The 24,691-nt window shown below is 32.6% G+C and overlaps 1 protein-coding gene across 3 annotated transcripts in view; it reads left to right on the top strand.

Annotated features, from left to right (window-relative positions):
- LOC135833337 (uncharacterized) overlaps window positions 1-24,691 on the top strand; it is an 83,172-nt gene that overhangs the window by 748 nt on the left and 57,733 nt on the right. Inside the window, exons 1-2 of one of the 3 annotated variants that reach the window (XM_065347085.1) lie at window positions 305-532; window positions 15,402-16,001. The gene's annotated coding sequence lies outside the window, so the exon portion shown is untranslated. Of the gene's footprint in view, window positions 1-304; window positions 533-6,479; window positions 6,651-15,401; window positions 16,002-24,691 lie in introns of those variants that run through there. The other 2 variants (XM_065347086.1, XM_065347087.1) reach the window with 2 other exon arrangements.

Raw genomic sequence — 24,691 nt, 5'->3', positions numbered from 1 at the left:
ACGCTGAAATTACTCCATCAAATGCATCGCGGAATACACGTTGCTGGCTTCCCAGTTCCCACCTGTCTGTTGACTCATTCATAGCATACGGTACGGAAAACTTAGACGCAAGTCAGGGCACAGGGCGAAGAAATTGGAAATATTACGACCCCAGATCGATGCTGAGAAAAGTCTGACCCAATACCTACGTACATAACCAGCATAATTTGTTTATTTACTCGACTCTCGGGTGGTATTTCAGATCGATATTTTAAGGGTAGACGTGTGATTTTAAATGCGCAGTTTACTCCTATAGGTATTACCCTTTATATATATCGCCCACGTTCTTCGGTTCTTGTTTACTTTTTCGAAATATCTTACGTCTTTCTTAATGAGATTAGATTAAGGGATAAATTCAATTGTACGCGGTGTATTTTTTCAACGAGTTTAATCGGTTTGTTGAATTTGATCTTCGAGTTCAACAAAATGAGCTAAAGACCAAATTATACTTCTCGGTTTGTTACATCGATGGAGTGGAGTTGGTGGTGTTAAGGTATGACTATTTTATTTATACTTTTTCGATGTTTATCATTCATTTTTGTTGATAAACATTTGCCAACATATGGTAATATTGGAACGAATAATTCAGATGCTTGTCTCGAATGGTTGAATTGAATATTGTGAGATGAATTTTTATATCCTTACGATCAGTATGATTTTTTTTCCTGTATATTTGAGTAGTATTTTATTAATGTTGGAAAAAATTTCATTGGCAAATTTTATATTAGAAGTTTTTTTATCTGTATTTTTTTTTTTTTTTTTTTTTTTTTTTTTATAAACCAAGTAATAATATTGCCATTACTTTTATCGTCTTTTTAACAGCTAAAGCACGATGGAGTGTCGTGTTCAATGCACAAGTGTTTACTCGTCAATCTACACGGTTGACCGAGACGTTTTGCTTTTTGAAAATCACTATTCGATAGCATATGTTCCCTTTATGTCCACATAGTGATGTAAACACTTCGATATGGTGTATTAATTTGAAACTGTCTTGTCCTGTCCCTAACAATGAACTTGTCCTGTACACTCGAAAGTCGTTTATTTTAGTACGAGAAATAAGTACATACTCGTACGTTGAAATATTTGGTCAATTTTTTTACTTTTTATCTCTCTTGACGACTTCATTTTTTTTTGAAAAACGACTTTTCTTGACGTCATTATCTGCGCAAGTAGTCTCGCGTAAATATCTGTGTGAAATTAACTATCATTGTATTATTTTGTATTACGATAATTTTCGAATTACATGCTCGTACCTATAATTTCTGTTCATCTGCATCTGATTGTTGAATTGATTAGTTACCTATCTATCTGCATGTGTTTGAGATAGGAGGAGTAGATATAGGTGCTGTTTTAGAGTGCGACGAATAGCTGATGGATTGGATGATAGATATAGAGATGAAGATACATATTTTTCGAATCGTAATTGCTAATCAGATCTCTCTTTCATGGTCTGTTATTTCGAATTGAATTGTAGAATACGAGTAGATGTGAATGGTCTCGCATTTTTAATGAATCGACGGATATAAATAACCAAATTTTGAATAATTTGGGTATCTTTATTAATATGCATCTAAAAATACGAGTAGGTAGATATAAATTGTGTCGGATATTTTTTTTCGGAACGATCACGTGACTACATTTTTGATGAATAATTATTTTACTCGTCGTCATCGTGTTCACTTTAATTTTTTTTTTTTCAAAGCTCCTATTTGCAATCGTAATGTACGTATAGTTTTAGACCCCCATCTTCGCAGTTATACCAAATTCTGGGGGTTGTAGTTTCTGTTTCAAAATGCAGGATTTTCAAACTCTTAGCTCAATCTCAGTCATTTTTTGGTCAAAAAGTAGGCAGGGAACTGTTTTTGCAAAGATTTAAATAGCTAAATATTTTGAATGCTATTTTTTCAGCTTCGAATTCGAAATTTCTGAAATTTATTGATCAATATAATTGTGCTGCTGGGAGAAAAAAAATTATTTTTTTCGATTTTAATTCTTAATAAATCTATAAGTACTATTTTTTATATTTTTTATTTTTATATATGATTCAAAATTCGTGAAAATTTGTTATGAAATATCATGAAAATAGAATGAGATTGCTGAAAAATTGCTCGAAACATGGTCACAACACATCATAAAATTTGCTTAGATGATTGAAAAAAATGTTGAAAATTTCATCATAATAGGGGAAAAAATGGTGGCAAAATTGATTAAAAGTTATCAGCATTTTGCAAAGCATTAAAAAGTTGCACAAAAAATTGATAAAATTTCTGAAAAATTGAACGATTCAAAATATTGAAATTAAATTGAAATAAGAAATGAAAACAAAATTTCAATTGAATACGAAAATCACGTTCCAAATTTTTTCATTCCACCGAAATAGTGTGAAAAATGGACTGAGGCCGTTCTGAAATATCTTAACTCAATTCAAAAAAAAAAAAAAAAAAAAAAAAAAATAGATTCAAGCACACTTAGGCTATGAAACCGAGCCATATTAATCTTATCCTATAATCGAGGTGGGATGTAATAATGTATACATTATCATTCATCAAAATATAAATTTTGAGAATTTGTTCGCAAATTTTCTGCTGATAGAGTAAATTACAATCTATATCAACGTATCTTATGAATGATTTTTAATCAAATATTTTTTTTATCGGGCACACATTTTACAGCTTTTTTTGATTCTGAAACGAATTTTACAAATAAAATTTTGGACAATATTTAATCGTCTAATGTGCCAGTCCTGGATAATTTCTGTTGTATTTTTCACATCCTTGAAATGTTTTAAGCTTTTATGTACATATTACTGCCTTTTTTGCAACATTTATCATTTTCTAACACCGCTGAAATACTTTCACAATTTTTTGAAGAAAAAAAGCTACCTTTTAGAAAGGTTTGAACTGTTTTAACAAATTTTTAGTTCTAATTCGTTTCGTGAAATTTCTCCTGTTGGTATTGCTAAAGATGAAAAAAAAAATTGATAACAATTAACAATTTAAAAAAAGTTTTTAAAAAATTCTCTTTAAGGCTTCTAGAAATTGTGTCCCTATATTTTTGTGAAAAAAATTGATGACATTGAATCAATTCATTATTACCAACTTGTTTTTCGATTCTGAAAATGTCATAATTATTAGAGCACTCGATAATTCTACGAAATCCGATCTACCATTTCCCAAAGCTAAGGTACCTATTTAGTAAACAAGAAATTTTCTCTCTGAAAAAGAAAAAAGGTCACAAAGAAATCCTAGGAATACGAAGATGATGTAGTAACTTTGTTTTCTTCATAAGTACGTAGTAGGTATAAATTTTCAGTAAAAAATTCTGCAAATTTGATATAACTTTGACGCACTGATACATTATCCACAAGTATGAATATTGAACGTTTTTGAACGTATACTGTTCATGTCAATGTCACCTCGATTAATAATGAAAATGAAAATGGAAAAAAAAATACAATATTACTGGATCAGAAACAAAAATAATGGGTACCATGCACCATTTACCTATAGGATATTGTTGGTAATTTGCGTTTAAAAAATTCTCGATTTAAAAATAAACATTGTAGGTACGTTTTAAAATTTTGTCGTATTACGTGAGCGTGAAAATTCATTATCCTCGTAGTGCTTTCCTTATCGTAGGAAAACCCCGATTAAGTTGAATATTTTGTTAATGAATTTTTTTTTTGTAAATATGCTTGGTGCGCATTTACTTAATAGGAAAATATGATAACGATATTTTCTACAACGAAACTGAAACAAAGTGAGTTTTGATAATGATTATCAAATGATACATGTACCTACGTATATTGAAAACACGTGGTATTGTGTGGACTAGTTAGTCATAATACGAGTACTTACTTATACTCGTACTCGTACCTGCGAGCATAGTTATATTGAAACTCGATGATTAATCGCAATTCATAATCAATAGAGTACTTTTTCTCAACTGGTAATTCAACGGATCAATTTTTAAATATTTCATTACAGATGTTCAATTTGAAGTGAAAAATTTTAATTATGGTATTGAAGGTTTTGCTCAAAACTTAAAGTTTATTCAATACTCACTGTGAAAATTGAAGAATTTCTCGAAACGAGTTTTTTAATTCTTGAGCGAGCAATTCAAAAATCTTTAGTCATGCTTCAGAAGTCTTTTTTAAATTTTAAAAAAAGTTCATTTTGAAGTTTGAGGTTGAAAAAAAATAATCAAGAGACCAAACAATTTTTAAAATTTGGAAAATTTTTCAAACGGTTTTTTTTTAGAAACACATGTTTTGAAAAAATTTCTGTATGGTAATAACTAATAAACTTTGGGCAGAAATTGAAAAAATTTTCATTTTGAAATTTGAAATAGAGTCTATTTTGAAATTTGTGGCTTAGAAAAAATTAATCAAGAGACTGAAAAATTTTGAAAATGAACAAAATTTTTCAGAACTTTTTTAAAATAAAAATAGTACAAATGTTTTCAAAAAAAAAATTCACAGGGTGATAAACTTTGTGCAAAAATATTGGAAAATTTTTCATATGGATTTGATTTATAAATAAAATTTATTTTAAAATTTGAGGTTTAGAAAAAATTTAATTACATAGAAATCTGATGAATCTTTAAAAAGGGCTGAACTGTTGCTCTTTTTAATTGAGATTAGAGAAAAAAATCAACAGCGTTTCGAAGTATAACGTCTCAATTATGATTGATTTAAACTATTTTTGTTCACCTAAAATTCTTCTTTCTTCATTAATTACAGAAATACGGAGCTAAATCCACTTGATTGTCCCCCCCCCCCGTACGTGAAAAAAGGTCTTGAAGAGCACGAATGAGGTGAATTGTGAAGAATGGGACTTTCTAGAAATAACACCACTGAGTGATTCGAAAAGTTGGATGGGTTATTTTGTACCAACATCGATCATTTTGGGTCCCAAGTCTTCCAATGTTTCCCAATATTTGTTTATGGGTTCCTTTCTCCTTGATGGGTTGAAAGATCGCCATAGTGTTACCTCTGCGCCTCATAAAACTGAGCTAAAATTTATATGTCGCACGAATTTTTCAATTTTTTTGAAATTTGAGAGTCCATTGTAGGATTTGAAGGACTCCTACCAAAAAAACAAATTTAAATTTGAATTCAGCGTATATGGAATTCCAACAAACCGTAGGTCGCATAAATTTCAATTTTTCGATTTTTTTTTCAAAGCTTGAAATTTAATTTTTCTGTGAAAGTTCAATTTTCAAATTTAATTCCAAATTTGAAAACTGCCATTGAAAAATTTGGAGTTTACTCGTTCTAGGATCTTGGCATCTTAAATGAAGACACGTCGTTTCGTCTCCCCCCCTCACCAGCAATTTTGGTTAGATGTTGACAAAAAACTTTGTAAAGCATTTTTTTGAAAGCGTTGATCTCAAATTTCAACGCATGTACCTACGTTTTTGATATGAGCTCTCTAAATCTCGCAGTGAACGCCAAAATTTTAAAAAAATTGTAAAATTCTTAGAACTTATGGTTTGGTGGGATTTCAGAAATGTATTTAGGCCCAAAATATTGAAAAACGCAATGTGGGTGTCAAAATTTTAAATTTTAAAAGTGCTGATTTTTGTTTTTTTTCTGCCTGCACTTTCTATCGATTGGGAGGGGGGAGGGAGGGAATCTAGTCCCAAAATTTTGAAAAATGCAATGTGGTTGTCAAAATCTTGATTTTCTTGATTTTTCTCAATTTCCCTATACTTTCTATTTCAAAGTCAAAAAATGATTTCTTTTTTTTTTAAAACCATGTTTGTCTTTCAATTTTTGAGACAGGCAGTTCATTCAAAAGTTCTTTTCAAGCTCTGTAGATGAAGCAAGAACCAATGGGGGTATTCTGCAATGTTTTTCATTTCAGCCCTGAAATGTTTTATTTACGGAAAGGAAATCTGACGTTCTGATTTTCGTGTTTGCTGAGCAGTGTTATCATAACAACAAAAAATAAAACCGTATAGTAATCTTTGGGATGAAATAATGAATGAAGACTGCAGTAGGAAATTTCCATCGTTATATTCGTTCACGCTGTGATCAAATTCTAAATATAGATAAATTATTCATCATTATTCACTTTTACACATCATGAGCGGAGTAAGAATGCATCTCGAAGTGGTGGTGTTTTTTCCTCATCTTGTATTGAAAATGCTTTCTTTGTCAAGTACAAAGACCTTGTCTCGCGTTTTTTTTCTTCGCGAAGAATATCGCTTACCTTTTCAAAGAAGATGCTATACGTATTCTATATTTAATGACATCGTTATTTAGTTGGAATTTCCTTCTCGCATACCTATTAATTTACTCATCTCTGAAAGTCATTTTTCTCTCATTTAATATACCGCTGAAATCCATTGAAAGAGAAAATCAACCTGTGGTAAAAGGTAACACTGAACTTATTGTATAAAGTTCTGGCATTGTGTTTGTATGTATAATGCTCGTGTATACTTCATACTGTTACGATACACATCGGTACTTGTTCGTGTACCCGGTCTCGTCTCGTCCCCCTTCAGCCCAAGCCCAAAATTGCATATCGTCTAAATTTTCGCGTATTTTGCCGCGACTATCGATCGATTGGTTGTTGTGAAATGGAAAAATTATGCTGATTAAGCAGGTAAATTTTCGCTCGCCATTTTTAAATAATATTGTTACGTCAATGTGAAGTGCTCGTAAGGTTAAATCGATTTTCAAGTTGAAATTTTCAAAATGTCGAGCTTTTGGTGACAAGTTAGGTACATTTATGAAGTACCTACTCGATTTTAAACGCGTGCAAACAATTTACATTTTAAATACACTTACCTATACGAGAGTATGTTAAGTATGCGTTATTTTAATTGAGTTACATGTGCGTTACGTATACGTAACGTATGCGTTGTCACGCGAAAAATTATCGTCTAACGTGAAGATCTGTCATGAAATAGTTTCGAGGTGTAATTTAATACCTGTACTAATGAAATGTACCAAATAGTAAATTACAATGTGCAATTGTACACGGTGATCGTGGTAATTGGCGTGTTTTAAATTACCAAAATGTGGTTATTTTTGTGGCCAAAAAAATGAAGAATTTGACGATCTGACGTCAAATAAAATGCACGTAAAAAAATGTTACGCAGGCTTATGTCGTCAAGTGATTAATGTACCGAAAACGAGGATTTACCGGGAAAAAGTTGATGTAGATATTTAACAGACATTTTGTGTAGAAAATACGTCATTGCGAAAGGTTCACCTTTAATGATTTGAAATGAATGAAATGTCATTTCCAGTGAATCGGATTTTTCTGTTCAATTTAGTGTTTTTTTCCTTGCTCGATTAGCTATATAAAAGTATAGTCTATGATGACGTAGGTTTTCGAATGAATTGGTTTTGTGCTTATTGTTTATGGAGTGAAAAATAAAAGTTGTTGAGGGAAGAAAAGTATTTAAAGGGGGAAGAGATATAAGCTTTTAAAGAATTTACACATTATTTATAGCGCAATTGCGAAAGACGAAATTTCATCATTCAGTTAGAAACTTAGAAAGAGGAGATTAGAAATCGATGAAAGAGTGATAGATATATCTTGATGAAATAATCAAAAAAATGAACCATTTTAAAAATATTTCGTTTATTGAATTTTATTTGATGGAATATTGTATAATATTTTACATTTTAAAAAGCACATAACTCGAGTATTAATTTTAATGAATGGAAAAAATAATGAAAAGGAGTTTGAAAGTTTTTAAACAGACGTTGACTCGCAAAATTTATGAAGCAAAAAAAAATTGGAAATGAAGGGCTGATGGCTTATTTTTAGTGATACGAGAGGCCCTCGTCATTTTTTTCAAATTTCAATAGTTTGTATTTTATTGCAGTGTTTATGGAAATGTAGGTGTTTTTTTTTGCTGAAAAAAGTCTGTTACCAAACAGCATCTTTGTATCAAATTTTTATCAAAGTATATCATATTGAATCATTCCATGCCAAATCGGCGGATTTTCGCACGAGGGGTCTTCGATTTTTTTCAAAATCAGATCATTTGTAGAGGTCATCAAACGATGACGAATGACGCAAACCGGACATTTTTTCGATTTTTTTAGACGGAGCTGTGGCGCTTCAAAGTTCTCCAAAATGGCAGAAAATGGAAAATTTCAGTTGCAAATTGCTCCGGTTGTACGTGGTATAGAATTTTGAACTTTTTTTCAAATTGTAGTACTTTGAGAGGGTAATCGACGAGTGATGTCAAAATCAGTGTTGCCACTTTCAAAAACCTAAAAAAATCGATTTTAAAACTTATAATTTAAATATAACCACGATGTCCGCCAGTAAAAATTCTGAAAAAATTCTCAGTTTTAGTCCTTTTTATGTAGAATGACATATCAAAAAATTGGACTGGCATCTTTTTTCATTTTCGAGAAAAAAAAATTACAAGTTTTACAATTGCTGCAAAAGTACCATCAGAAACCTAAAAAATGAAAAATTTTGCATTTTTGAAATATTTTACCAATGTGTAGACGATAATGTGAAAAAATCCCCCTCCCCCCATTTGTCAACGAATTGACATTTTTCGTGCTATAAATTTTTATTTCAAGAGTGAAATATTATGCATTTTTCGTCAATTTGTCGACAAATTGGGGGGAGGGGGATTTTTTTCACATTATCGTCTACACATTGGTAAAATATTTCAAAAATGCAAAATTTTTTATTTTTTAGGTTTCTGATGGTACTTTTGCAGCAATTGTAAAACTTGTAATTTTTTTTTCTCGAAAATGAAAAAAGATGCCAGTCCAATTATTTGATATGTCATTCTACATAAAAAGGACTAAAACTGAGAATTTTTTCAGAATTTTTACTGGCGGACATCGTGGTTATATTTAAATTATAAGTTTTAAAATCGATTTTTTTAGGTTTTTGAAAGTGGCAACACTGATTTTGACATCACTCGTCGATTACCCTCTCAAAGTACTACAATTTGAAAAAAAGTTCAAAATTCTATACCACGTACAACCGGAGCAATTTGCAACTGAAATTTTCCATTTTCTGCCATTTTGGAGAACTTTGAAGCGCCACAGCTCCGTCTAAAAAAATCGAAAAAATGTCCGGTTTGCGTCATTCGTCATCGTTTGATGACCTCTACAAATGATCTGATTTTGAAAAAAATCGAAGACCCCTCGTGCAAAAATCCGCCGATTTGGCATGGAATGACCCACTCGTATTTTGAATATGTTATTTGAACCTTTTTCCAGACGAGACTTTAGGAACCCCGCTGCCAAAATCATTTCAAAAAAATTTGCTCAAATATCAGATAGAATGAACCTTGATCTTGAAATCAGAATCAGCAATGTTAAAATTTTCAGGAGTGACAGTGAAAGGATGAAAGGTGTGAAAAAAAAGTCAAATTAGGAGACAATCAACTGGAAAACGAAAGTTGTATGTTAACGTATCCGAAAGTCAACGTTTTATAGCAATTTTTTGAGGTACGGTTGTTGTTTGGGGGAGGGGGATGAGATTGGTCTATTTTTATCAATTTTACTGCAGATTTTTTTTTATTTTTCATTTTTCATTTCATTGTGAAAATGAGGTTTTTAAATAAAGTCAGAATAAAAAAATCAATCAATAGAAAATCAGTCTCTAAGAGCAGTTTGAAGAGAGGAAACCGTTTGTTTTGTATTCCCCCCCCCTTGAAATCCTTTATTGTACCACGCTTCTCGCCCTTTCTGATTGACCTAGGAGGCTGAAATTTGGCATTTTCATCGGTAGGATGGCCTAGAAGTGATTTTTGCAAGTTTCGACTTTTCAACCCCTCTCCATCCCTTACATAGTTCTAAAAAAGTGGACTTTCGCGCCTTTTTTGACGGATTTAAATTATGTATCATGGCTGAAGAACCCCTTAAGTGACCTAGAGTGCTAAAATTTGACATCTGAATTTGGAGGGTACCCCAGCAAATGTTCATTTTGAAGGTTTATATGCTTCAAATCCCCCCTCCCCCGCTCTTTCACCCACACTTTTGTAACCAGGAGTAATTTGATCTTTTGTAGTAGTTAGAAAATTATGTTGTCTTTTTGAGCTGCAATTGTTGTGAAAATCAATACAATCGATGAGTCTCAAAGGGGTGGATTTTTTCTTCAGCAGTTTGATTTGCATAATGGGAAGTATGTAATCGCTTTCCTTTTTTTGATGAATTGAAGCATCAACATAAACATTTCAGTTAAAGGTGAATCGGTGGGTTTGAATTTTTTTTAAATCTGTGATTTTTGGATTTGGATTCGAATTCAGTTTCAAGAGGATTAATCTTTCAATTCAGTTGGTTGATTGCGACAAAATTCGATAATTTTTGTTGAAAGATTCGCAAATGAAAGAATTGGTCTGAAATGTGACGTTTGCTCAAAATTGAGTATTTTTTTTTTCTGTACGAGTATGAGACTCGAAATTGTAGTTTTTACAGAAGAAGGAGAGAGGACGTTGTAAAATGTTGTCAAAACAAATTGATTTCACTTTTTTCAAAATTTTCTCCTATCAGATTATTCCTATTTGAAAATACGAAGCGATAGGCTTTTGCGGATAAAGAAATTACTGAAATCATTCGAGCTGTCACTTCTCAATTTATTCACGCTACAAGAAATATTCGAACAATTGACGTCATCAGTTTTTTTCGTTTAATGTCGATGAGGTGAGAATTTGATATGTTTTAAAAGGGATTGGAAATTGACATGTTTTTGAAGTAACCTTTGTTTGATTCAATTTACGTAAGATGGCTAACATGAGTATGACGTTATTTAGATACTCGTAAGTGTGAGTGTATATTTTCTTACTTGTCAAAATGAAGATTGTTAGAGAGAGTTTTTTTTGTTTGTTTTTTTGTTTTCTATGAATCGATCCATTACCAATAAAATCGCTTATGAGAAATACAATCTTGGATAAATAGTCTTGCTTATGAATTATGATCATTGTATCAGGATTTTGCATCGAGAGATACCTACATTTTTTATTGAAAAAAAAAAAAAAACTGTGATGAAATATATTCAAGGGTGCTAGAGATTTTCAAAATGGTTTGAAAATAAATTTAATTGTAACACAACTTGGAACATTTTTACTCTCACTCATTTTTTTTTTTTAAATCTCAATTCTGCAATCTTTCCCATCTCATTCCCTGCCCAATGATGCCTCAGATGTGACCCCTGAATTTTTTATGTTCCTCGGTTCGTTTATCTTAATTCCATATAAATCCCACCTTCGACCTCCCACGATTCCTACAAGTTTATTAGTTTGTTTTACTATACCTCGGCAGAAATTAGAAAAAAAAACCCAGGGATTCATCTGAACCGTAAATCATCTTATATAAACCCTTTTACGACGGGAGTATTTTTAAAATTTGCCATAAAAAAAAACTATGATAATAAAGCCGAATCGCGTCGCGTCGGTGCAATATTTTCGCACATAAATAACATACGTACGTATACTGGTGTAGGGGCAGAGATTTAGGGTTGGATTTATTCAAGTCGACTGGATGTACATACTAAATTGTAATAGTGTAGGTAGCATGACCGTGGCGAGAAAAAGAAAATTCAGATACCTTTACGCCATTGTTACGGTTTATGATACAAAATACTTAGTCGTATTGAACGGTAAATAGTGAGTTGGTTTGTTTTTTCTTGTGTAGGTCTAGGTATATGGTTCATGCGGCTTGGTTGAAGTTTAATTATTCATAAGTACATATGTAGTTTATAAACATATGTGGAAACAGTACTAATATTATTATGTATGTGTGATGATGCTGTACGAGATTGGTAATGAAAACCATGTCGCAAGGCATAAGTACGTAAAGCTTGTGGTTATGTATGTAGTAGATATAATGTCTTATGACAGTGTAAAGTTCTTCTATGGAATTCCCTGTGTATGTAATGTGTATCTTTCTTGATCTGGTTTCGTTGTGGGCTACCTAGTACCTACAGTGTGTCTCAAAAATACCATAAAATGAAGGATGTGAATTTTTTTTTACTTGCGTACATCTTCAATTCTTCATAATTCATTTTTTGAAAAAATTGCCCGTTTACAAAAAAACTATGAGTAATTGGACTTCATATTTTATTTCAAGTTCAGTATACATTGATTGCATACGTATTATTTTTTAGCAATTTCAAGCGGTGATATTTTTTTGAACCCCAATTAATCGGTACTCAATCTTAGAATTGAATTTATCCTGGATGTGTCAAAAAAAAACTCGATTTTCATGATCATGATCATGGGCAAAATTTTTGATAATTTTGACCAGTTCTGAGAACTTTATTCCTTGCTGAGCAAGATCAAGACGTATTTCCAACTAGCTGTGGATAAATTGGTTCCCAAAATCCTTTTATGAAAAAATACAAAAAGTAGTAGAATTTTTTCGATCTACAACTCAAAAACTCTAAAATGTCTCGAAACTTGCCTAACGTAAAGAAAACTTGTTTGATTAAGAATTAATAAAACAAATTAAAAAATTGATTAAAATAATTACAAAATGTATTTCAAAAGTCAAAAATTGCTCAAAATACATATTTTAAAAATCATACGAAAAATTGTCAGAAAAAAAGTCGTTGATATTTTTCAATATTCTAACAAATTTTATGATTAATTGAATTGAAGCCCATATTATGTGGAATTTGTATCAAACTCGACAGTTTTGAAAATTTTTTGCTTCATGATTTCAATTTTTTGTGGAGGTTTTCTGAATACTTTTAATGAAGTTAGCTCTGTTTATTGCTCACTTTTTATTTTTTGAAAAAAAGAGGCGAAATGACTCCAAAATTGTACTTGAAAAAAAATCCATCATGACTCCTACTTTTAGCTTAATTATTTTAGAAATTTGAGGTACCTACCTTTTTTTTCTTGTTGCAAGAAATGGTCAAAAATGTAGATATTCGAAAAATGTTGATTTTTTTTGAAATTTTTGTTAATTATTTGAGTGAAACACAGAAACTGCATAAAACATTAGTTTGGCAAGTTCAAAAATCCTCATTCAGTTTGAAAAATTCTGAGTTTTTCTTTTCTCCCATTCATACTGATCTTGATCTAAAATTATTCGAAGGGGTTCGTTCAAATATAATCATTAATCATAATATCAAAAAATCGAATATTAGAGGAGACACTATTCAAGTGGGGGGGGGGGGCATTAATTCAGTGGGTATAGGTTGTTTATCAAATCTTATCAAAATTTAAAAGCCATTTTTGAAAAAAAATAATAATTAACAATAATGATTTTTTTTTTCAGAAAAAGCTTCGGGACTGGTGATTTTTAAAACATTTTTTTTTTTTTTTTTTTGATTTCAATAATGATTTTAATTTAATCTGGTTCCACCAAATGAAATAAATTGTCTTTTAATAAGTCCTGAGACAAAATAACACCTGGGTAATAAATTCGAAGTCTTTAGAACGTTTTTGAATCCATGTTTTTAAATTTTTAGCTCGTAATATTTTTTGATGGCACAAGTTCAATTTTTTGTTGATGCTTTTTCTGTCTTAATATTCTGCCCGTTTATGGTTCGTTTCTCCTAGCTTGTTTTTATTCCTTGCTTAGAATTTTTTTGAAGTATTTGGAGCCAAAAAGAATGTGGTTTTTATTTTAAATTGAAAAAATATCATTTTATACTTCAAAAAAACTTACCTACCCATTTTTTATATTTCAGCAAAAAATGTAAAGCTCAAGCGAAGAAAATATTCAATAAGTAAAGAGTCTCAAATTGCAACTTGCGAACAAAATTTTTTTGAGAAAAGAGCAAGGTAGAGGGGGAGGCAACCGTAAACGAAAATTCTGAAAATTTCACGAAGAAGAAGGGAGGATGATTGTTATGGTAAAAACGTCTTTTTTGAAAAAAATTGATAATTACCAAAAAATCGAAGAATAAACACACATCTTAATTTTTTGCACACTCGGTGAATAGGATTTGAAACTATTGCATGAATAATCGCAAAAGCATGTATTTTAAAAAAATGATGTGTAACTTTCAAGTTGAAATCATTTTTCAAGGTCGGACATCTGAACTCCTATACTTGCCAAGAGATCTTCATTAATATCACAAAATTGAAAACTGTATTTATAAAAGGGCCCGAAAATTCACTTTTTAGTTGCCTGAAAAGGGCTGGGAGAGATCGAAAAGACAGAACCACCCCCCCTTCCTTAGACGTATTTAGAACATCATTATAGATAAAAATTCCAAATTTTAATCTCCCAAATACTTTCGAAGGGGTTGAAATCGCGGAACAAATTTGAAAAGTCCACTTTTCTTTGATAAAAAATTTAAAAGCAGGGGTTGAAAAGTCAAAATCCTCAAAAAGTCCATCTAGTTGATCAAAGGCTGTTTAAAGGTGGCGAGAAAATATACCTTTTTCGGAACTGAAAAGGAGGAGGATAGAGTTGAGAAGTCGAAATCTTGCCCTCAATTAAGGCACGTCTACATGACCGAAGACACTCTTCAGAAGTACGAGCCAAATTTCAGCACTCAATATTGATTGGTGGAATGGTGGGGGGGGGGAGGAGACACGAGGTTTCTCAAGTTCAAAAATCAAAATTCTCCTCTTCAGTTCAAATTACTCTTGAACGTTGATTTTTGAATATCTGAATACAACATTGATTTCCTTTCGATTGATCGCCATTTTGATTTATTTTTGGCATTTCCATCCCTTCTCTCCCCCTCCTTCACCAAGTTCCGTAAAAAAAGTCACACTGGTCTATAATCGAAGAAAATGGACCATCACAAAACGGATTTTGTGAATGGTCCTTTTCAAACCCCTTAATAAATTAGTTGAATATCAACTTATTAGGATAGGACAATCTGTTTTTTGTTTTAAAAAAGAGTTGACGACTTTTTGGAGTCATTACTATCAAAAAAATCAAAATGTCGAGCCAAAGAAAGTCGACGTCGTAGAACTTTCGATACACCCTGTACGAGCTGTGCTATACGAAAACAATGTTTATCTTACGAGGTTTCTAATCAACTTGCGTAAGCGAGTTTCTTGAACTTTCGTTCGTCTCACGAGCGCTTTTTTTCTCGACGATAATTGTTATATCTACCTACACGCTGGAAGCTTGCGTTGGCCTGGGAATCCCCATAAATGTTGAACGGCGATGTAAATGTTCCATCGTCGTCGTCGTTCAAAGAGCCAGCTATACGAACGAGTAGCTAGTTTATGGTTTATGCAATGTTATTGAAAGTTGAAATACAAATATTTTGTAGGATATACGGTACGATGGTGTGTATATTATGTGATCAGGTGCGTTACGAAAGTACAATTTGAGTATAATTAATCATCGCAGCACCGATGGCAGATGATTTCGGTAGACCTTGGAACAGTGATAAAAAAAAACCGCCGCTGCTTTAAACCATCTCACCTCGTTTGTTTTACCAATGTTTCAGGTGGTGTACAAGTTGCAGCGTATCAGTTGGTGAAATGTTAGCGAAACGTGCGTGTACGTTGACGACAAACTGATAAGCGAAAAAAGGCTACCCGGCGAGCCTTTTTCCCAAACGTAAAGCTTCAACTTTTCGTACTTTCGTTCCATGTTGAAATTGAGATTGGTGTCGACGCATTTCTTGAAACAGCCGTAATTTTTTTTTCACAACGGAAATGTGCCGCGATCGTGATATGTTGTAATTTCTCTTCTCGCTATCATTTTTCCTCCGTATATTCGCGTAGTTTACGTCGTTTATTTTTTCGCGAGTTTTTAAATTTATAATTTCGAAGTGTATCGAGCACCTTAATATACGAGTATACAAATACACGCGATACATCGATATTAGAGCGATTATTGATCGGAGATCCATTTCTCATCACGAGCTGTGTGCTGTATTGAGAAACGTGCGCGTACATCTGGTCCATTAGGTGCGCGCGCTCCTGAGGAACTAGCGTAGAATTTTTTTACCACCAGCCAAGACGTCTGTTCATTGCATACCTTGAAGAATCGAAAGTTAACCGAGGACCGGTTCAAGCTGTGGAATTTTACTAAAGGCTGTTTTGTAAGTAGATTTTTTTACTCGTGAGCTTTTGCGTGTGTTTGGCTTTTTATCGCGTGGTACGTCGATGTTGTGGGTTAAGTTGAGCTGTAGCGAAATGTGATTGAATGTGATTTTAGTTTTGATTTGATATCAAATTCATGGCCTTTTGAGTTTTTTAGAGGTAAGGGTAAGAGGGGTATTATCTCCGTATTTTAACGTAGGTATCTTTTTATTAAAACTGACTCTGAGAACAGGCTTCTGGTGTTCCATCGAGGAGAAGGAAGATGGTGAGGGGAGGATCACATAATTTTTATTTTTTCAATTTTTTTTTGGTCTTCATTGCAAATTTGATAGTGCATAATTATTTTCACAACTCTCTCACCTTTTCCCCATTATGAATTTTTTGTGTTATTTTGATTTGAATTGTTTTATGACAGTTACCCTTGTAAAACTTCAATTTGAAAAGAAAAAAACCAGTTTTCCATTTTTCAAATGTTTTTGTATGAAATTTTTTCAGCTTTTCTAATTTTCTAAAAAGAACCTATTTTAGGGAAATTTTTCAATGAAAATGCAATAGGCAGGGATCAGCTATCCCTCGCTCTCCCATCCTGTCATTGAACTAGACCGGAAAAAGCTTCAGCTGTGGAGAGTGAGAGGGGTGAGGAAGATGATAATCCTCAGTCAGTGTTCAGTCGGCTATTTTGTTAAAATTTTATGCCAGTCTGGAAAATTTTCGAAGGTAATTTTTTTCAGTAATAAACTACATAACTGTTTTTTCACAAAATTAAATTTTAAATTGAAAAAAAAACGAATGAGAAGGTTTGATAATTTCTTGTAAAACTTGACCCCTGTTTAAAAACAAATTTCCGTTTTTTTCCTTTGAATAAACGTGGAAAAAATGAAATAGGAAGGGCTTAAAGCTATACATATAGCTATAATTTTTCTAGCTCTCGTCTCTTTTGCCAAAATAATTCAGCTGAATCACTCATAATTTTTCGCATATTTGTTCGTATGTTTTAATTATGTGTAATTGTGTATGATTCATTCATAATTTTTTTCACGTGAATACAATTTCCTATCTCGTAAAAACGTGATATATGAGTACTTACACATTTAATCGTTTTCCCCCAAAAACACCCCCACAATTTTTAAATTACCAAGAGGATCCTCTTGAAAAATGGTAAAAATGAATGCATAGAATGAATTTTGAGATTAAAATTTTAAAATTGGTTCGCCTACTGAAGTCGAGTACTACCGTTTTCGAGCCGATCAAAAGACTCCAGCAAAAGTCAACTTTTCTTCAGCTGTTTTACATTTCTGTAAAGCATGTTGTAATCAACTCCGGTTGCTAAAATTGAAAACAAACGTGAGATTAGGTATATTTAAAAAAAAAACAATTTTTGACAGCCAAGTCGAAGAATTTTATGGCTATTCAAACTCTTTACATCAGCAAAGTATATCCCTACGAATACATAGATGAAAGATCCGAAGGATCCCTATTCATACCAGACAACCCTTCTAAAATTAAAAAGTTCATAGGACACCCCAAAAGCAAAAAAAATTTTAAAAAAAATACTTCAGTTGAAAAAAGCCTCGAATATTTGTCATGTGCTTGATTAATTTCTGCATAAATGAAAAATGATTGCAATCAAAAAACAAAAAGAGCATTGAAATTTGAATGAATCACTTTAAAAATATGATCACAAAATGTCAGATGTTCTTCGAAATATTCTTAGTAGGGCTGGGTACTGGATACTTTTATTAAGGTTGTGAATGGGGGGGGGGGGCACGGATATCTTGAATTGATGAAATTCTAATCAAAATTTTCACTAGTTCAGGAATTCTAAAAACCAATCTCAGAAGTCCCTGTAAAGGTGGTCTCAATTTTTGAGTGAAAATAATTCCTTTAATTTGCTCTAAAAATGTATTTCTAGACGACGTTGATGGAATACGTGACAAATTCGTAGCCTTTCATGGTCTTAGGTAGAAGGTCAATTTTTTTCATCAATTTTAGGTACTTATGTGTATATCTAATATTTTTTTCATTATTGTTAATTTTTTTACAAAATTTTGAGAACGTTGCCCCAACGAACTGAATTTTATAAAACTTGTTATATATAGACTCGATTTGAGGGTGGAGAATTCCTTATTAAATTATCATTTTAAGAGTTTCATATTTTCAACTCCTTCCCATCCATTCCACTTTCACGGTTTTCAAGCTCGTATCTCGCTAGCACCTCCGAAAAGGTCTAGAAAGGCTAAGATTTGGCATCGTGTGCTTGTTTAGGGTTTGCACTTTCCAATTTTACTCCATTTTTTACCCCTTTTCAGACATGAACCGAATTTTCTTGAGTTTTTTTTAGTGATGTTTAATTTTGTGTCATTGCTAGACCTCCCCCCCCCCTAATTGACCGAAACGTGCATTTGGATGCTCCTCGCCAGAGGTGTCCTTTGGGAGTTTCAATTTTTCGATTCCTTTCCAATGAGTTTCCATCGCTTTTCAGCTACAAAAGAAGTAGATTTTTTCAAATTTTTAAACGATTTGTAATTTTTTTCCCTGGCTAAGGCACTGAAATTTGAAATGAACGTTTGGCCGATACTCTAGATGTTCAAAATGAGGAGTGATGGAAGGGGGGTTGACTTAGAATTTCTTCGTGCTACTCCTTAACCTAAAAAATCGACGAAAAATAAAATCATTCACTTACTAAAGCACCACAATAGTCTACTCCGTTTTTTGATCATAATTATTTTGATTTTCAAAAAATATAAAATACAAAATGAGCTTTTTTAAAAATTTAAACAGTATTTTGTTTTGTATTTCTACCGTTTTTTCTGTGTTTCAAGATGATATTGACTTTTTTGGAGAGTATAGGAGACGAAAGGTCTTCAGGGTATGCTCTCAGTGTGTTATCAGCGGAAAATTCAGGATCGCCAAAATTCGCTCATTGACGAATGAATTGTTCTAAATTATTGATTTAATGCCTCGAAAAAACTTTATCATTGGACGTTATCTGATATATTTTAAAAATATCTTATCTTACGTAATTTCAAACAAGTGAGAATCGTTCATAAATTTTGGTCAAATAAATCCCCCATGCGTTATCAGGTGTTTGCTCAAAATTTACTCATATACATATTTCAGATTTTCCTAATAGGTACAGAAGGAAATTTTCAAACTGCAAGTCTAAAGATCCATAAATTCCTGAATTTTAATACGTACAAATTCATAGCTCTTTAAGCTCTTTTGACACTATAAATACGATTTTTATGTTTTAAAATTGAATTTTAATCTCTTGTTGACGTGAAATTTCTGAACTGCTGGACGGTGGTGGAGGGAGTGGGGGTGGGAGCTTTTCCTAATGCACAAACATTAATTTAAGGATTGAACCTATCGAGTTTAAAATACGTGAAAATGGGTGAAATTCGTTTATTTTTTGAACCCGCGGTTAAAGTTGAATTTATTACGTTGAAATTCGCTGTAACCGCGCGTGAATAAAAATTGAAATTATTTCAGAATGAGAAAGGAGACGATTCGATTTCATACTTTAACAGTAAATAAAGGTTACCAAAATAGCCAACTCTTCATATTCGTGCTACAAAATTTATAAGTGGGTACCTGCTCGTGATAATTTTCAATTTTCGCAATTTTTATTTTCGAACTGGATTTTTTATTCATCTCGAAATTGCTGAACTTGATCCCTCGAGAACAAAGTTACATTTTTTATTCGATTATATTAGTATCTGAAAAAAAAAGGCAGCCGCTATCTAAACGTAATAATGTACTCGTAGTCTATTTTTAAAAACGTATATTCGAAGAAAAACGAGAAAAACTCCCTATTTGAACATACACTCGAAATGTAAAATTACTCGTTATCTGGGAGTAAAATCAATTTGAAAAACTGAGTTACTCGCTGATAATTTTACAAAAATAGTACGTTCGGAGAAATTTACAATTTTATTATACGGCGCGCGAAATTTCCATAACGTGGTTTTGTGAACTTTAAAAACTTACATAACCTCGGTCCTCGATACTCCCGCCTCATGCTCTCTACCGAGCTACCTATTCTCTCGTATGAAAAATTAATACGAGCAGCAGATAATCGTTTATTTATGCGTAGGATAGGTATAGGTAATAAGGTACACCTAGTGAAGCCATATAACCAGGTTAAAAAATTTCACAAATTTTATCATTTTGAAAAAAATTCGACGTGTGTTGCGTGTACAAGGTTATACCCCTTATCCTTTTTTTCTTCATTCTTCCCTTCCTCGACTTGTTGTGTTTCATGAACCATACACCGGCGTTTAATTATTCAAACTGTGAAACCAAACGCTGGTATTTTAGGAGTGAAAAAACGATGAAATTTTCATACAGGTGAGCGGAATTTGAAACGAGTTTCTCGGTCAAATGGAAAATTCTTTTTGGTGAATATGAAATTTTTTGAAATGAATACAACCATAATATACGACTAGGTTACGTCTGTAATTTACATACAGATACTAGTATGTCTATGCAAATCCTGAAAAATTGTTGAATTTTTCAAACGATTGTAATAATAAAGGTTTTAATGGGCTTAGGAATGTATCGAGGAGAAATTGGTACGCTTTAATGACTCCGACTCGATTTGATCACGTTCGAATCGCGTGTTGTGGTGTAAAGCAATGTAAATATACTATCATTACTTCCCCCTTTTTAATTCGCGTTATTGAAACGCGATGCGACGACGAGCCGACGATGAATTTTTTTTATTCGCGACGATCTCAACGTGGTCGAATTATTTCGTAGTACGAGTAATGTGGTACATCGAATTAAAACGTTTTACAAGATACTGCTAACGAGCGAAAATTATTCGACTAAACGGTTATTTAACCAGAGCCAGACGAGGAAAGAGGAAAGACATAGAGAGTAATTACTCGTATTATCGATCGTATAAATTGTGGTGTTTGCGTCTGTTCTGTTGTCTGCTGGTGACCGCATCTTGTCCGCCTCCTGTACGGCTCGTCGCTGTCTCATTTCGGTAGGCTTAAGGCGTAAAAACGATGGAAAGGTCGTCGCAGTCGTATAAATGGACCGCGTCATTTGGCGAATTCTCAAGAAAATTCTTAATTAACGACGTTATACTATGCTCTCACACATGTTGGTGGTACATACATTCATCATTGATACGTATCTTTAACGTAGGGTTAACCTTCGTTTCGCGTATACAATTTAATGAAAAATTACACCAAAAATTGATTTGAAGGCGAGTTGAATTTAAACGACGAGCCTCCGATGGTAATAATAACGGTTTTGGCGAATTTCTTTTCCTATTTTGAGCAGTGCTGAATAATTTTTCGTATCACTTTTTTGGTCATATTATACTCAATTTTTGAAGAAAGGCTCTCAAAAGTACTTTCGTATTACTGGGTATTCCAATTCTTGTGACCTTTTGGAATCGCTTGATAACTGGCAACACTGTGCGTACTACGAGGGTCGTTGACCCATCGAAATATTATAGAGGAGGAATTTATGAAAATTGAGTCGATATTCAAAGTACAGATTCGTCTAGAAAAATTGTGCTTTTTGCAATTATTTTTGAAAAATACTATGAAGTGGGTACTTGCAGATTCATATTTTTCTCTGAGACTGTCTGATGAATTTTGACAAAAATTGGGAAGATTGAAAGCAGAAATTGGGCAGTCCTATGATAAAATTGTTTTCGAATTTAAATCGGGTTGGAGATTTTTTATTGTGACTTCTTCTGATAAAAATTGATTTTCTGAGCAAATCAAGGGCTATGGGAGAAATTTCTGTAAAAGAAGTAAATACAAATTTCAGCTATTCTGGTGGGGTCAGCTTGGTTTTCATGGGAGGGGGCTGAAATCGTCATGAGAGTCTATTTTACTCAAAAGGGACCTTTTAGAGACGATGGAACTCAAAATTTTGAAATTTTAAAAATTTTTCTTTGAATTGGTTTTTTTCAAATTTTTGAAAATTGAGGGGCCCACCGAAGCCCGAATTTTTTGAAAATGGAAAAAATAAAAAATAGGGAATTATTTTCTCACCAAAGGACATCACTTTGTGGGGTTGGAAGGAGGAAAAACCAAAAACAACCAATTTTAGGACATCTCACATAATACACCAATTTCAGCGATTCTGGGGGGGGGGGTAGCTTGGTTTTCATGGGAGGGGCCTAAAATCGCCATGAAAGGCTTTTTTACTCAAAAAGGACCTTCTAGAGATGATGGAACTCGAAATTTTGAAATTTCGAAAATTTTTCTTTGAATTAGGTTTTTTTCAAATTTTTGAAAATTGAGGGGCCCACCGCAGCCCGAATTTTTTGAAAATGGAAAAAATAAAAAATATGGAATTATTTTCTCACCTGAGGTCACCACTTTAGGGGGTGGGAGCGGAAAAAATCGCACATTTTTTTTGCCATGTAGTTAAGGACCACCCTAGAAGTACATACCTACTTAGTAGGGAAAAGTTGAAATTTTTTTGAATTTTTGGAAAACTCAAACCATTTATTCAATACAAGAAAAATTTCGCCATGAAATCCCCCCCCCACTCTCTTCTTTCACACCTCCAATTTTCATCATAATTAATTAAACAGTTTCACAGAAGTTGAATCTTGGAAGTGTGCGCCGAAAAAGTAAAAAAAATATACCTACACACAGGGTGTCCACACTTCTGGAAACCCTGGAAAAGTCAGGGAATTTCAGAAATTTCGAGCAATTTTTCCTCAAAAGTCAGGTAATTTTTTGAAAGTGTTCATCTGTAATTTTTTAATATTTCTAGTTGTTTTATTATATCTTTTTTGGAAAAAAATTCCCTCGCGTCGCTCCTCGCTCGGGTAATTTCGTTTAATTTTGGCTTGGAACCGAACGTATTGATAAAAGTGATTTTTTTAATGCAAAGAAGGGGTCATTTTAAAAATACGATGTTTTAATTTTTTTTTTAAAAAAGGTCTGAAAAAATGTAAAAATCAGGGAAACCCATTTCCAGAAACGAGGGGACACCCTGTACACATTTTTTTTAGAAGGATTTGTATAGGTAGTTACTTGAAAAATGTATTCATATTTTTCATAAATTGTGTTCAAAAACCGTGCTATTTCTCTCCTCAAACTTATGGATATTACATTGCAAACCTTGCCCTATATTTTGAGCATGGCCTGTTGAGTAACAGGGCCATAAGAATTGGCGCACCCTGTACTTTTGTTACTTATGCAATTTTTGGGTCATTTTGGAACATTCGAACCGTAACAGTCGCTCTCAATTTTTTAATCGGATGGCTGCATTTTTTTGAAATCTTTAGTGGACGTAATTTTCAGACATGATCTTGGCCATTTTCCCCTCTTTTCTTCCGATTTCATTGCCATTCGTATGATTACCAAAGAGGTGGTCGTGGTCTTTATTTGCCATTTATACTGGAAGAAAATACCCAAAGTTGCTGGTTTTTTTGTGATATAAATCAAAAAGATTTTATAATATGATCTATGCATGAGAATCCCTTTAAACAAACCCCTCTTCAATAAAAAAAATCACTAATACTGTTAGAAATGTTGCCTTCTTCTCTGAAAAGAGCCCTTTCAACCATACTCGTATAAAAGAAATGTCATTGGATGAGATTGAAAATTTTTTTTTTGATTTTGAATTTTGCATTAGAATGGCTCCAATTGACTCGGATTTCAAGAAAAATATTCTTCCAGTCTCTTACAAGTGATTTTTCTCACAAAAAAAAAATAAAAATGACAACTTTTTTCAACCATTTTCCTAGGCTTTTTTTCATTTCATTTTTTTGATTTTTTTCGATTTTTAGGCCCCTGGACAAAAAAAAATCATCATTATTTTGGTCACGTGGGGAAGAGGGGGGAGAAGATTGGGAGATTTTTAATTTCAAAATGTCGTCTTTTTTATGGAATATTTTTCAACTCATTACGAGAAAATTATCCATTCTATTTTCATTACGATAACTTTTTGAAGCTACTGTCGCGTCAACTAAATATCTGCTCGAATAAGAATGAATTACTATTCATTTTCAGCAAAACGCGAGTACAGGAAAGTTCATCATTAATACACGGACCATTTCACATCACAAACACTTAAGGTCAATTTTATGATGGATCAATAGGTAACTAAAAATTCTACACCTTAATAAAGTTTTATAGCATCGTTTCCCATAAAAATCTTCAAATTCCTGCGAATAAACTTTTTCCTCGAATTTGAAACGCACATAAAATGGCAAAAAAGGTGCATATTAAAAATTACGATGCATTAATAAATACGAAATGAACCTATAAAAAATTGTTTTTAATGCGAATAGACATAAGTTGCTAGGTGTTGAGAAATAGATACAAATACAGTAGCAAGTGGTGATTTTTCATGAAGAAAAAAATCAACTCCCGATTTCATGAGATCTATTGAAACCCCAGCTTTTTTCGTTATAAATGGGGGGGGGGTATTGAAAAAAAAGTCGCGAAATCAAATTTTGGTAGACACCCTGTAATGAGCTTACTGATTAACGTTCCAAGATCCTGGTGATATTTTAATGCAATAAAACCTTACCTACGCTGGCCATTCATTCAGTTATTTTTATAATCCAAGTATCGAAATGCCAAATTGATGGTCCTTCGATCCGGATATACCAAAAAGTAACATCCGATGACTATAATCACTGATGACTGATGAAATAAAATCAACGAAATCCAACAAGAAAATTTTCAAAAAATTTAAA

Source organism: Planococcus citri, chromosome 1, assembly GCF_950023065.1.
Source record: "Planococcus citri chromosome 1, ihPlaCitr1.1, whole genome shotgun sequence".
Taxonomy (NCBI): domain Eukaryota; kingdom Metazoa; phylum Arthropoda; class Insecta; order Hemiptera; family Pseudococcidae; genus Planococcus; species Planococcus citri.
This window is presented reverse-complemented; position numbering and strand designations above follow the sequence as displayed.